This window comes from Labeo rohita, chromosome 13 (assembly GCF_022985175.1).
Source record: "Labeo rohita strain BAU-BD-2019 chromosome 13, IGBB_LRoh.1.0, whole genome shotgun sequence".
Classification (NCBI taxonomy): Eukaryota; Metazoa; Chordata; class Actinopteri; order Cypriniformes; family Cyprinidae; genus Labeo; species Labeo rohita.
The window spans coordinates 26,364,386-26,370,563 of record NC_066881.1 but is presented as its reverse complement, the minus strand read 5'-3'; positions in this window follow the sequence as shown (position 1 = coordinate 26,370,563).

The window sequence follows — 6,178 nt, the reverse complement described above, 5'->3', positions numbered from 1 at the left end:
GTGGGCTCGTCCTTTACTGTGGGTGTCACGGAGGAGGAACACAACATCGCGGTTGGGACAGTCGCAAAGTTGAGTCAACCGCAAGCAATAATGATTGCTACTCCGGTGTTGAGCTGCGCTCATGAAATGGCGGCTACAACGGAGCCCGTTCACAAAATGGCGGCCGCGCTGGAACGCACTCATGTAATGGCGGCGACAGCGGAGCCTGTTCACAAAATGGCGGCAAAAACAAAGCTCCGTCGTGTCACTGTGTTGTGGTCTCCCCTCTTTCCCGTCTAAGAATCACTCTGAGTCTTGGGTTTGGATGCCAAAAGATAGACTTTATTGCAGAGGACAATCAAGCCGAGTTGTCTATAGAGAACTAATTTTTACTTGGTCGAGGATAGCTTTTATACTGGTCTAGTCACGCAAGCATGTCAACCTAAATCATTGGGGCGGGGGTCTTAAGGTAAATACTATCATGGGAAACAGATGGTTTTCCATAAGGCCTCTTAGAGGCCCCTAAAATAACATGAGATATAGCTCTGCTGGTGGGGCCCTAAAAAAATAACCATATGGGCTTGTCATACTTATGGCCTCTACAACAACACAGAATGTGCTGGTCCAGCAAAATGTAGGTAGGACTATAATAGGAAAATAATTTGGACACAATTCCTCTATATTTTAGTTAATAAAATCTTCCTCAACTGCTGCCATACCAGAGTCAAGTCAAGTTAAAGCTGCTCTTCCCGTGTCAAGTCAAGTTACAGCTGTTGTTCTTGCTCTGCCCTGGAGGGCTTCTGCGCCTCCTGCTCCGCCCTGGAGGGCTCCAGCGCCTCCTGCTCCGCCCTGGTGGACTCCTGCTCTGCCGGCTCTGCCTCAGTCCCCAGGTCCTCCACATGGACCTGGCCCTCCAACCCTCGCCTTGTCTTGCCCCCGCCCCACCGCTCCCCTGGATTCTTTGTCGTTTGGAGCATCTGGAAGCCGCTCCTTGGTGGAGGGCTCTGTCATGAATCCTGTCCGGTCTGCCTGCCACCAGAGGTTGCCCATACATTTCACGAACACTTCATATCACACAGACTGTTGCACTACACCCCGGACTACGTCTCCCATCACCCATCGCGCTGATTGCACTAACACCTGTAGCCAATCAGACGCTCTATATAAGCCCCGGACTTCCCCCTGTGACTCACAGAGTATTGTGGTTTTGCATTGTTGTTTCGCGTGTCTCCCTAGTTCCCGAGTTCCAGTGTTCCTAGTGTTTAGCTTTCTCGCCTGGCCATCTCGTTTCGTCTGTCTCGCAGCCTGCCTTTTGGACTTCCTGCTCGTTTCACGGAATACCCCTTTGCCTTTCCCCACTGGATTACGTTCGCCAATCATCGACCCACGCCTGCTGCACGGACTATCCCCACGTCTTGCCTTCGCTATACCTGTTTGCTATTGTTCCGACCCTGCCTGTTTTCACTGTCTCTGTCTCGTCAGAATAAAAGCTTGCATTTGGATCTGCTCGCCTCTCGTCTCCCCCTACCCACATTACAATTATACAAAATGTTTTTAAAAATTGAAACAACAAAACTATTACTTTTGTAACAATGAATATTAACAACACACATTTAATGTAAAATATTTGTTGTTCAAAAACATGTTTAGATTTTTAGAAAAACTAAATTATTCACTTTGAACAAACAATTCCTGTCTAAAAATGTTTTCATAATGTGTTTCACTAAGCATGTATCAGTTTATCACAGTTTTTTTTTTTCCTTTCATTTTCAGTGTTGGGGAAAGTTACTTTTAAAAGTAATGCATTACAATATTAAGTTACTCCCTACAAAAAGTAACTAATTACGTTACTTAGTTACTTGTTATGGAAAGTAATGTGTTACTTTACTTTTCAGTGACTTTTTAAATCTGGGCAAGGCTTGCTTGTTTGTTTTTAATATAAAAAGTTATATTTTTGGCAAATGTAAAAGCCTGTACAGTAGATCGCAAAAGAAAAAAATGTCTTCAGCAATTAAAAAAAAAAAAAGGAAAACAAATGTTAGATTATTTTGAGTAATTTTTGCTTATTAGTATGGTTGAATTGGATCATTGAAGGTCGGCAGCAAAGACATTGGTTAATGCATAAGGATATTTGTATTATTTAACATATATTCTGAGTTGAATTTCACTGTTTTTATTCATTGAGGAATACTGAATCTGTTTTTTTGTGAGTGAGATGAATTAATGCATGTTTACATTTATTCTAGAACTAACATCTTACTCCCAATTTCTCTCAACATGGGGACAGGAGAGCTTTTAATCAATATATGGGGGGAAAAGTAACTGGCGTTACCTATTTAAAAAAAAAAAAAATAAACTTTTCTTGTCAATTAAAAAGAAATACGTAACTTTACTAGTTACTTGGAAAAAGTAATAATATTACGTAACTTGTGTTACTTGTAATGCGTTACCCCCAACACTGTTCATTTCTATGTTGTGTTTATGTATAGCTAATGTTTTTATTGTAGATGTCATACTGTTGGATTACACATTTAAGAATCTGTTTAAAATGTGCTGATCCTATGCTAGGTTCCAATATAACAACATGAACTGAAAAAGTTATGTATATTGTGATTTCTAAGAGCAGGCAGCCCAGGCCCTGAGACAGTAACCTTTTGTTTTTATGCAGTTCTTGAACATCTGGCAGGTTTCCCAAGTTAAGTGTGAATTGTAAGCTCAAGGTACAACTGTGCCTTTTGTTTAAGCACCTATGCATTTGAATGACACTTGTATGATAAATAGATCAAGGCTGGGACAAATCTTTTACTGAGCTGTTTTCATGTACCACATTTGCATGCTTTGTTTAGACTGATTCCACCTCTATGTACTCCTCCTCCTTCAAACCTATATACTCTGCTGTGCTGAGATTTTGTCAGACGACTTTTGATGACTGCAGCGCCAAGCAGCAAGTATCTGAATAAAGAGAAACTTCTGCTTCAAGATATCCAAAACGTCTCCTGGTTTCTAAGAAAAGTTTCCAACAATACACAGAAAAGAGAGATTTGATGTTAAAATGTAAATGTAGCAAATTTCTGTAGTTCAGTCAATAATTTTGAATCTCTTTTGCTCATGCTGTTCTTGTAATTCAGTGGTTTTGAAAAACGTGTACATTTTAAAATTTGATTCAGTTGTTTTCTAAATCTGAACAGCAAAATATTGTAGCTTGTAGTCAAAAATTATGTATTTGAAAAGTATATTTGTAAAGCAGCTTGCATGCTTTAAAACTGCCGGGCAATTAGCATATAGGGTACCCCATTGGGACCAGGGGCTGATGCGGCTCTGGCCTTTCTCACCACCTCTCGAACTTCACTGAGCTTTGGCGTGAGGATGTTGGACTTGAATTCAGGGGGACCTGGCTGAGGCAGGTAGCCCGGTAGACCTAGGAGTTCATTTCTCACTGGGTCACTATACTGCTTCTTCACGTGCTCTTCCAGCTCCTCTCTAGTGACATTCAAAGTCCCGGACTTTGCCTCCACCAACAGCTGCCTGGCAAACCTGAAGGGGTTCTTGAAAAAGTGGGATCGCTCTTTTTCTCTCCTCTTCCTCTTCCTTCAGATGCACTCTGCCCTCCGCAGAGTGGCTAGCCTTTGCCTTAACTCATTCCACAGAACTTTGAGACCCTCTCTTTCATCCTGGTTTGCCTTCCTCCAGCACCTCCGGAGTTGCTGCCGCTGCTGGACCAACTGCCCTTTTGTCTTGGCATGGAGGATTTTTGCTGGTAAGTGTTCCAAACCTGTCTTTACATTTCTGATACAGAATATCTCCGAACATGTTGAGCTTAGACTCCACACTCCCCTGCAAAGACCTCTGCAGAACCTCACTAAGGTCCAATTTCTGCCACACTGATACCTCACTGGTCTTTGGCCACTGAATTCTGCTCCTCCTAGTTGGAGCCTGTTCCTCTGTGTTTCTTGGCTCTATCATTTCGGGGCAACTTGATGAATCTTCTCGGTGCCCACATTGCAGATCTTCCTCCTCCACAGGGCCTTCCTTCTCCTTTGCCTGACTTCCCCCAGCGTCAATGGGTCCAGTAGCACTGTGGTCTTCACCCTGGCTTTCGGTCCCTCTTGTCTTATCTGCCGTGGCAGTGCAAGTTTGCTGTGGGATGTTCCCGCCACATTTAATTTTCCCCTGGTGGATTTGGAGTCCTCTTATTGTGGTCATCTTTTCCCACCTGCACCCACATATTCGCAGGCTCTTCTCGTTATCCTTGTCCGTTCCTGTCGTTTCCATGTGATCCGTCTGATTAGGCCCATCTTTTACCCCATCTCTCGGAGGGCCTGCGGGTTGTCTTTTGTTTTTCGTCTTGTCCTTCCTTTTTATCCAGAGACAAAAGCTACCCTTCTCAGCTTCTTCACCCAGGTCTTTGAGGGCCTTCTGGAAGTTTGCTCCAGACACTCCCAGGTCTCTCATGAGGCGAACAACTGATGTCCCCACGAAGCCACAACATCACACCTCTACAGGGTAAATGATGGTTTTTCATCCTACCTCCCTGCATTCAGCTGCGAGATCATGGTACTTCAGCCTCTTCCTCTCCCATGCGGCCTCCATCCCTGCCTCCCACGGAATGGTTAGCTCAACAATGAGTACAGTTTTAGAGCTGCTGGACCACATCACAATATCTGGACGCAGGTTTGTGCTGGTAATCTCGGTGGGGAACCTGAGCTTCCTGTCAAGGTCAACTCTCATGCTGCAGTCCTGGGTCAATAAGGTTGGTTTCCTAGGTGCTCTCGAAATGATGTTTGATAACAAAGTTCGGGAGGAGCACGATCAGATAATCAACTAATTTGGCACAGGTGCAACTCGTCTAGCTAATCATCCAAACTAGCACAAGTCATATATATGCACACAGCCGACTTACCTCTGTCATTCAAATGTTTTTCGGCATTCGGTTTTGCTCCTTTTGCCATTATATTACAGACTCAATTGTTTCTGCACAACGACGAGACCTGGAACGTTACACGAGATCCCCTGTCGCAACTGCCGTCGAGAATTGCGCTTCATCGCGACCGTCGCTCTGCTCGATTAGCCACATGCTCACTACAACGCAGAGGCTTAACATTGCCTCCACCGGCGAGACTTCCAGTTTCTTCCCTGGCATCCTCGTATCATTCAACCATGCCAATATATCCTCTGCACGGAAAGTGAACTATATACGCTGTTTAATCTCGACGAACCATTCTCGCAGAGGACAAACAAAGCGGACCCATACGGAATATTTTTTCATCCTGCAGATTAGCCAACCTCACTCCTAAATCCACTCCAGCCACCAAGACGGCCAACAGATCGAGCAAAGCCCCGAACTCTCCTTGTTTGACACCACCATAGTCCCGCACAAGACCCAGCTCTCCTCGAGCGTTGGGTTGCAGCGGCAGGCATCAGTGAGCACAGATCGCGTCCCAGTTCTCACCGCAGCAAAACCTCACTCGCTTCCCGCTTCGGCTCAACTTTGCACCGCGGCTCTTCCGGCCACAGCGTTGCATGCAGTCAGGTCTCCAGCTCTCGCAGCAGTCGCTAGCGCGATGCAGGCCGTGTTGCAAATGATTTTTGTGTTTGTAGGTGAAGTCGCGAAACAAAATTACTCAAATGTTCTGTATTAAGTTCCACTAGCATTTAGCTGGGTTTTAAATTATACGTTGTACACAGACAGATAGGATGAAAAAAGGTTGATTTTCAAGAAAAATGTTTAACAGTGCACCTAAATTAACAATCATAGGTGCATACTCCCAACTAATGTGTATCATAAAACAACTATTAATGTTTTTATTGAAGAAGTACAACTAGCAACCTAATTTGTACGTGATAAGCTTACTGCTAAGCACCTCTCTTACCAGCTGATCTGCTTCTCAGCTGGCCAGCTGTTTCAATACTCATTTTATGTGGTTAAAAGGAAAAGTGTGTCTTTTTATCATTTTTTCACTTTTTATGAAAAGTTGCAAAAGTTGTCAATTATTAACATAAATGTATAACGTATATAAAATAAATAAAATAAAATAAAATAAATAAATAAATAAATAAGTATTATAATAATACTAATAACCATAATTTAAAAAAAAAGTTTCTAGGGTGGTCTGAGAAGTCGTTACATCTAGAAACAAATTTGCTGGGTTGTCAACACTGCAGGCCACTCATGCATTTTAGCATTTACTGCAGAATGTCA